This window comes from Vicia villosa, linkage group LG5 (assembly GCF_029867415.1).
Source record: "Vicia villosa cultivar HV-30 ecotype Madison, WI linkage group LG5, Vvil1.0, whole genome shotgun sequence".
In the NCBI taxonomy this organism is placed as follows: domain Eukaryota; kingdom Viridiplantae; phylum Streptophyta; class Magnoliopsida; order Fabales; family Fabaceae; genus Vicia; species Vicia villosa.
Window position 1 is genome coordinate 144,424,233 of NC_081184.1, and position 7,165 is coordinate 144,431,397.

The following is a 7,165-nucleotide window of genomic DNA, read 5'->3' on the forward strand; positions in this document are numbered from 1 at the left end:
TATATATATATATATATATATATATATATATATATATATATATAAAACATAAAGGAAGTCAATTTGTTTGACAAAAATCCAAGAATCTACTTTTCAATCATACTAGAGTTCGATCCAATATAAGTCAAATAGCGTTTATAAGATAAAGGCGGGAAGCTTGAATAACAAAAATCTCTTGCTTAGAAACAGCCTTGGAACAAGCAAATAAAAAAGAGTTAGCATCTTTGAGAATGTTAATGTGAAGAAGATTATCCAACCAGTCCCATAATTTAACCGCAACTGGGGAATGGAAAAATAAATGGTCAATCGATTCTCGGTTAGCTTTACAAACCGAGCACATTGAGACAATTTGAATACCGCGACATTGTAATTGCTCATCGGTAGGAAGCTTATAATTTTGTAATAATCGCCAAGATAACAACGAGCAAAATAGATGAATAGAGTTATGCCAAATGAAATCCGCCCAAGGGAAAACAGTAGAAATGTGTTCTAGCCTTAAGAAAAGGAAAGAGATTCCTCCAAGCCGCCGGAAAAAACCAACAATTATCAACCCAAAAACTCGCAACTTTACAATTTAAATCCATATCCAAGGAGGAATGATTTATAGTCATAAGTTCATTAATCAACAGTTCTCTGCACCAAACATCCTTCCAAAATTAATGCTGTGATCCCCCAATGACCAACAGGAATAAGTAAAATTGTTTTTGTATATATTATACTCTATTTTTATATGTTATGTTCAAAAAAATATGAAAATAATCATTTCTTTTAAACAATTTAAACAAAAGTATTTGATTATTAGAAATTAAGACATTAAGTTTGGTTGCATCTTGGGTGTGCGCAATATGAAATTTAGAAAGGGAATTTCTGAAGTTATACAATTGATTTTTTTGGTGAAGTTAATTTATTGGTCAGTAAAATTAAGCTCTAAGTCATATCTGTTTTATAATACAGTAAGTTATAGTGAACATTTTTTAAATGAAATTTTCAATTAAAAAATTGCAATTTTAGAGGTGAAAATTGCAATTTTAGAGGTGAAAATTGCAATTGAAAATCTTAAATCTCTTAATCTTAATCCCATCCACATGTTCTTCGATCTCCTTATTCTTCGTCTTCCTTCTCCCAATTTAAGAGGCTGGAATTGCAATTGAAAATTCTAAATCCTTAAATCCTACTCACCTGTTCTTCGAACTCCTTTTTTTTTCTCTCAATTTCGCCCTCTTTCCAAAATTCCAAAGTCGTATTCAAGCTCTTCCCTCTCACCCAATTTTGTAACTGTGTTCATGTTCGATTTTTAGCTTTCGGAGCAAATGTTTGTGTAATTCGTATTGATTGCGATGTTCATCAAATCGTGTGTAAATTTTTCCATGTTTGTTGTTATATAGTTCAAAGCAATAATTTCATGTTGTCGTCTCCATTCACAGGTAATTGGTCATATTCATCCCAATCTATATATTTTTTCAAAATCAATTTGATTTTAGTTATTATAAATAAATTGTTGAATTGAGTTTAAGGATTTGTATTTTAAGTTGAAGATGATTAGAATTCTTACCTAGAAATTATGAAATTAGGGATTAGAGTTTGTCTTTTATGAATATTCATAAATTTTGAAATGGATTTGAATTCTCACCCTAAAATGATGTAATTGGGGATTATGGTTTGTGTTTATGAAATTAATAAATTTTGAAATTAAATTGCATTCACTGGAATAGCTTATGGAAATCAAAAGTTCTAAGTGAAATTCATATATTCTGGTGGAGATTAATCATGAATAACTTACCAACAAGGGTTGGGTTGGCTATACGAGGGATTATCGAAGGCGCTCATAATTTTCTTTGTCGATTGTGCTTCGATGGAGTTGAAGATGTGGAACATCTAATATTTATGTGTGTTGTCACTAGTTCTCTTTGGAAGAGTTTTTTAAAATGGTTAGGCATGTGGTTCAATGGTTACTCAAGTTCGTTACGTCTATGCTTTTTTTTTTTTTTGATAGAAAAACAAGCTTCATTAATATTCAATCAAGCAAGAATTACAAATGTTAGGACACAATTGAAATGGAACATACTCCATACATAGCCTAAAAGCACTTCTAATATAAAACACTACATAGTCATAAGAGACATTATACATATAATTTTCAAAAGCTAAGGCACAACTAAACCAAATCCAACGACATATCATCGAGCAATCCACTCTCTTGCAAACACCATCAATGGCAATGTAGAAGCGAGAATCCATAGTCTTTTTCCAAATCCAATTAAGGATGATTTCTTTGACTTGTGTTTGCATATTTCGACTTTCTTTGGTCTCAAAATTGCCCCAATTTTTTAAGTGTTCACAAATTAATAGATGACTAGAGATAGTTATGGAATAGATGTTGAACTCATAAGCTTCCTCAATCACTATGAAATGCCAATAGACACACATAAACATGCTATAAGACACAAAACTCTTTTGAGGCATTTTGTCAAACACCAAGAGTGCATCATTTACCACTAAAACACAAAACACAAAACATAAATTAATAAACCGAAGTTAAACATCCCTGTTAGAATTTGCATACTGTATAACCATGGCGGCTTCGGTGGTGGACGACAAATTTCGGACAACGGAGTTGTATGAGCAGCTCCTTGAAGGAGAGGAGCATCCATTGTTGTTGTGTTTGAGATGTGTAGAAAAATCACAACTAACTTGTCGTTTCTTCTTGGCGGTGGTGGTTCCGGTGGCGGCCTTAAAAGAAGAGAAGAAAACTTGGCGGTTGGTAGTGGTTGAGAGAGGGAGATTCCGGTGAAAAGTTTGGCTATGGTGAGGGAATGAGAAGGAAGAGGGATGGAGAAGAAAGTTCTCTCAAAAGAGAGGGAGGGTGCCACCATAGAGGTGGAAGGAGAGGACCACCATGGAGGTGGAGAAGAGCCACCAAACCCTAAAGGGTTGCGGAAAAATTTTCTAGAGAGAAGGAGGAGCATCTCTCTCTAGAAATTTGGCTGGAAGAAGACCAATGTTACTATCGGAGGAAAGGGGATCGTTACGTCTATGCTTACATATATTACAGTCGAGTTTAAAATCTATGTTTTCCATTAACATTCATTGGACTTTTGGTATGGTTTTCAATTGGGGAATTTGGTTATGTAGAAACCCTATATTCTGTTCAAGGGAAATTTTTATTAGATTTTGATGTGTTGGGGGCAATTAAATTTCTATTTTGGGAGTGGTTAGTGGCTTTTAACAGCTTAAGACAGTCATAGATTGATTGATTTTGCGTGAAAATTTGGCTGTTTTACTTTTTCCATGAGGAACCATCGTCTCTTTCTTTGTAGGATGGTGGTGATTCTCGTATTTGGGTTAAGTACCCCTTGTGTTTTTTTAGTTAATCTAATTTAATATTGCTTATAAAAAAACTATATGCTCCACTAAATTAATAAATATTTAGTTATTAATATAAATGATTTAAATAAATTATATTATCTAAATATTTTAAATTTATAAAAAAATTATTTTGGGCATTAATTAAATATTTTAAATTCATAACAAAATTATTTTGGACATAATAAAAAAAATTATGGTATGGGGCTCAATGAAAAAATGTGTTTAGGGCTGATTTTCAAAAAGAAATAAAATATGATTTAAAATTTTCCTAAAAAATATGTTTAAAAGAATCAAAATCAAAAATTGTTTTAGCCCTTACTTAAATCTTTTCATAGTATTGATTCTCCATTTTAAAATCGTCTAATTTTGATCTCATTCTAATGTAAGAGTGGATAAAAGTGGTTGCAGCAAGCGGTAGACACCAATTATCCCATAGCATTGCAGTTGTGAAAAATTTGTGAAGTTTACACTCGCGATATATAGCATCGTTGTTATCAATAGGAAAACGCTTAATAACACGAAGAAGATTTTTACAAAAGACCCACGATTATGGATGTAACTAAAAAAAGTTACATTGACTGCCTATTTTTTTCTCTTGATTGACTTTCTTTAATATGGAAAAAATAAAATTCAACCTGAAAGGAAAACCATCACAAGATCAATTCTTTCTTCATCTTTACTATGTTTTTCATATACTTTCATGTTGGTAAATATTCTTTTTGTTTTATGTTAATGATGCATTGTTGTTCTAATTTTTGTGTATCATATTTGTAATGCTTGACTCTAATTTTGTTTTCTAGTGAATTAATTTATTGACTTAGTGGGAGATAGTGCATGGAGATCAGTATCTAAGAGTGGATACATGTGGTTGGAGCAAGTGGTAGACACTAAGGGTCTGTTTGAAATAGTTTTTATTTTTAGTTTTTAAAAATTGAAAAGTAAAAATTAAAACACAATTTAGCCATTTAGTTTTTTGCTTTTAAAAATTGAAAAATTGTGAAGAGTTTTTAAAAACGCATTTGTAAAATATTATATTCAAACAAGTTTTTAGTTTTTAAATTTTCAAAAACTAAAATAGAGTTTTTAAAAAGCCTTTCAAACAGGCCCTAATTATCACATAGATTTGAAGTCGTGAAAAATATATGAAATTTTCTGTTGAGATATATAGCATCGTTGTTATCAATAGGAAAATACTTAATAGCGTGAAGAAAATTTTCAAGACAGACCCGAGAATGTGGTGGAAACTGTAAAAAAGTAACTTTTGCTACCTATTTTTTTTCTCTTGATTGAATTTCTCCAATATAAAAAAAACAAAAATTTAACATAAAAGGAAAACCATCACAAGATCAATTCTTCTTCATGTTTACAATGTTTTCCATATACTTTTTCTGTTGTGAAAAAACGATGTCAAGAACAAAATATAATAGGAATTAGGGAAGATAAGAAGAACACAATAATTGGTTATAACTGCTATTATTTTACTTTCTCTTAAAACAAGATTACAAATTTACAAGAATAACAAATAACCTGTCTCACCCTAAATTAGGATTTGCAGTTTAGCAATGATGAGAGACTAGTATGCTATTTATAATAAAACCTAACATACTAACTAATGGGTTTTTTCCACAAGGTCCATTACACAAGCCAACTTAATAAACAAGCTAACTCAAAAAATTAGGGTTTAAACACTAAAACCAAATTTAACATGCTAACAACCCTAGCATCTTCGACACAAGCATGTGAACAACCTTCGACTTCATGCTTAGTACTGTCGAACCAAGAAGCTACCCTTCGGCCATACTAGAGTTCGATCCAATATCTCACAAATCTACACCTTGGATCTAACTCTGCAACATCAAGGGAACAACTAGCTTTCTTCATGCAGCTTTAGCAACTGCATACAATGGAAAAACTTGCAACTCGGCAATATCTTGGTGATCATATGAGCAGCATTGTCTTCAATCGAAACCTTCAGCACTTCGACTTCTCCATGCTCGATTACTTCTCTGACAAAATGCAGTCTCACATCAATGTTCTTAGTTCGCTCATGATATGCTGAATTCTTCGACAGGTGTATTGCACTTTGACTATCACATTTAACAGTGTTACCTCGACCTTGAAGTTTCAGCTCCTTCGCAAAACCTTTAAGCCACAATGCTTCTTTCACAGCTTCAGTTAGGGCAACATGCTCCGCTTCAGTGGTTGATAGAGCAACAACCTTCTGAAGTGTTGCTTTCCAACTAATTGCAGTACCAAACATAGTGAAAACATATCCAGAAAATAGATTTTCTGGAATCCATACAACCTACATAATCAGAGTCGACATATCCTTCAATTGCTGCTTTAATATCTTCACCCAAGGCTCCACCAAAAATTAGGACTCTGTTCAGAGACCCAATTATGTACCTTAAAATCCACTTTAATGCTTTCTAGTGAGCCTTTCCAGGATTCGCCATGTACCTGCTTACAAGACTTACTGCATAGGTTATGTCGGGTCTAGTACATACCATAACATACATAAAAGAACCAACTATATTAGCATATGGGATGCTATTCATATAGGCTCTTTCGACATCAGTACTGGGACACTAATCTATACTCACCTTGAACTGAGGGTTTGTTGGAGTCACAACTGGTTTCAAATTCGACATACCAAACTTTTCGAGAATCTTTCGTAGATATGCCTCTTGAGATAAGCATAACTTCGACTTCTTTCTATCTCTTCGAATGTCAGTTCCAAGAATCCTGGAAGCAACTCCCAGATCCTTCATGTCGAACTCTTTATTGAGTTCATCCTTCACCCTCATCACATTTTCAACATTGTTGCTTGCTATGAGAATATCATCCATATAGAGCATTAAAATAACAAATGAATTACCAGGTCGAAATCTAAAGAAAACACAGTGGCCGAACTGACTTCTAATGAAACTTATGCGTGTCATGAACTTGTAGAATCTCCTATTCCACTGTCGAGGAGATTTTTTCAGTCCATATAAAGATCTCTTCAGCTTGCACACATATTCTTCCTTCCCCTTTTCGACATACCCTTCAGGTTGCCTCATCAGGATTATTTCATCTAGATCACCATACAAGAACGCAGTCTTCACATCCATTTGTTCCAGTTCAAGGTCGTATTATGCCACCATGGAAAGCAACATTTGAATGGATCTATGCTTCACGACAGGAGAAAACACATCATTGAAGTCGACACCTTCTTTCTGAGTGAAAACCCTTGCAACTAACCTTGCCTTGTATCTTTTCGACGTCACTCCTTCGATTCCTTCCTTAACTTTGAAAATCCATTTACAGCTGACTAACCTTATAACTTCACGAAGAGATTTCATCTCATCATCCATGGCCTTTAGCCATTCAGTCTTATTTCGACTCCTCATAACTTCCTTGTAGTGTCTAGGTTCTTCGTCTAGAACATCACTTGCAGAGATTAAGGCATAAGCTAAAAGATCTGCATACCCAAGTCTCTGAGGTGCTTTGATGACTCTTCTCGACCTATCTCTCGACAATAGATAGTCATCAAAAGTTTCCTCATCCTTAGCATCTGCTGCTTCTTCTTCGACTTCATCAAAGATATGCAATTCAGTATCAACATGCTCCACCTCAACAGGAATCTCTACCTGTTCCAGCTCTTCGTCAGATGTTTATGTACTTCGACCAAAATCATCAGTTTTCTTAAAAGCCATTTCAGCTTCATTAAAAACTACATCTCGACTGGTGATACACCTCCTGTGACATGGATCTAGGCACCATAGCCTATAAGCTTTGACTCCTTCAGGGCATCCCA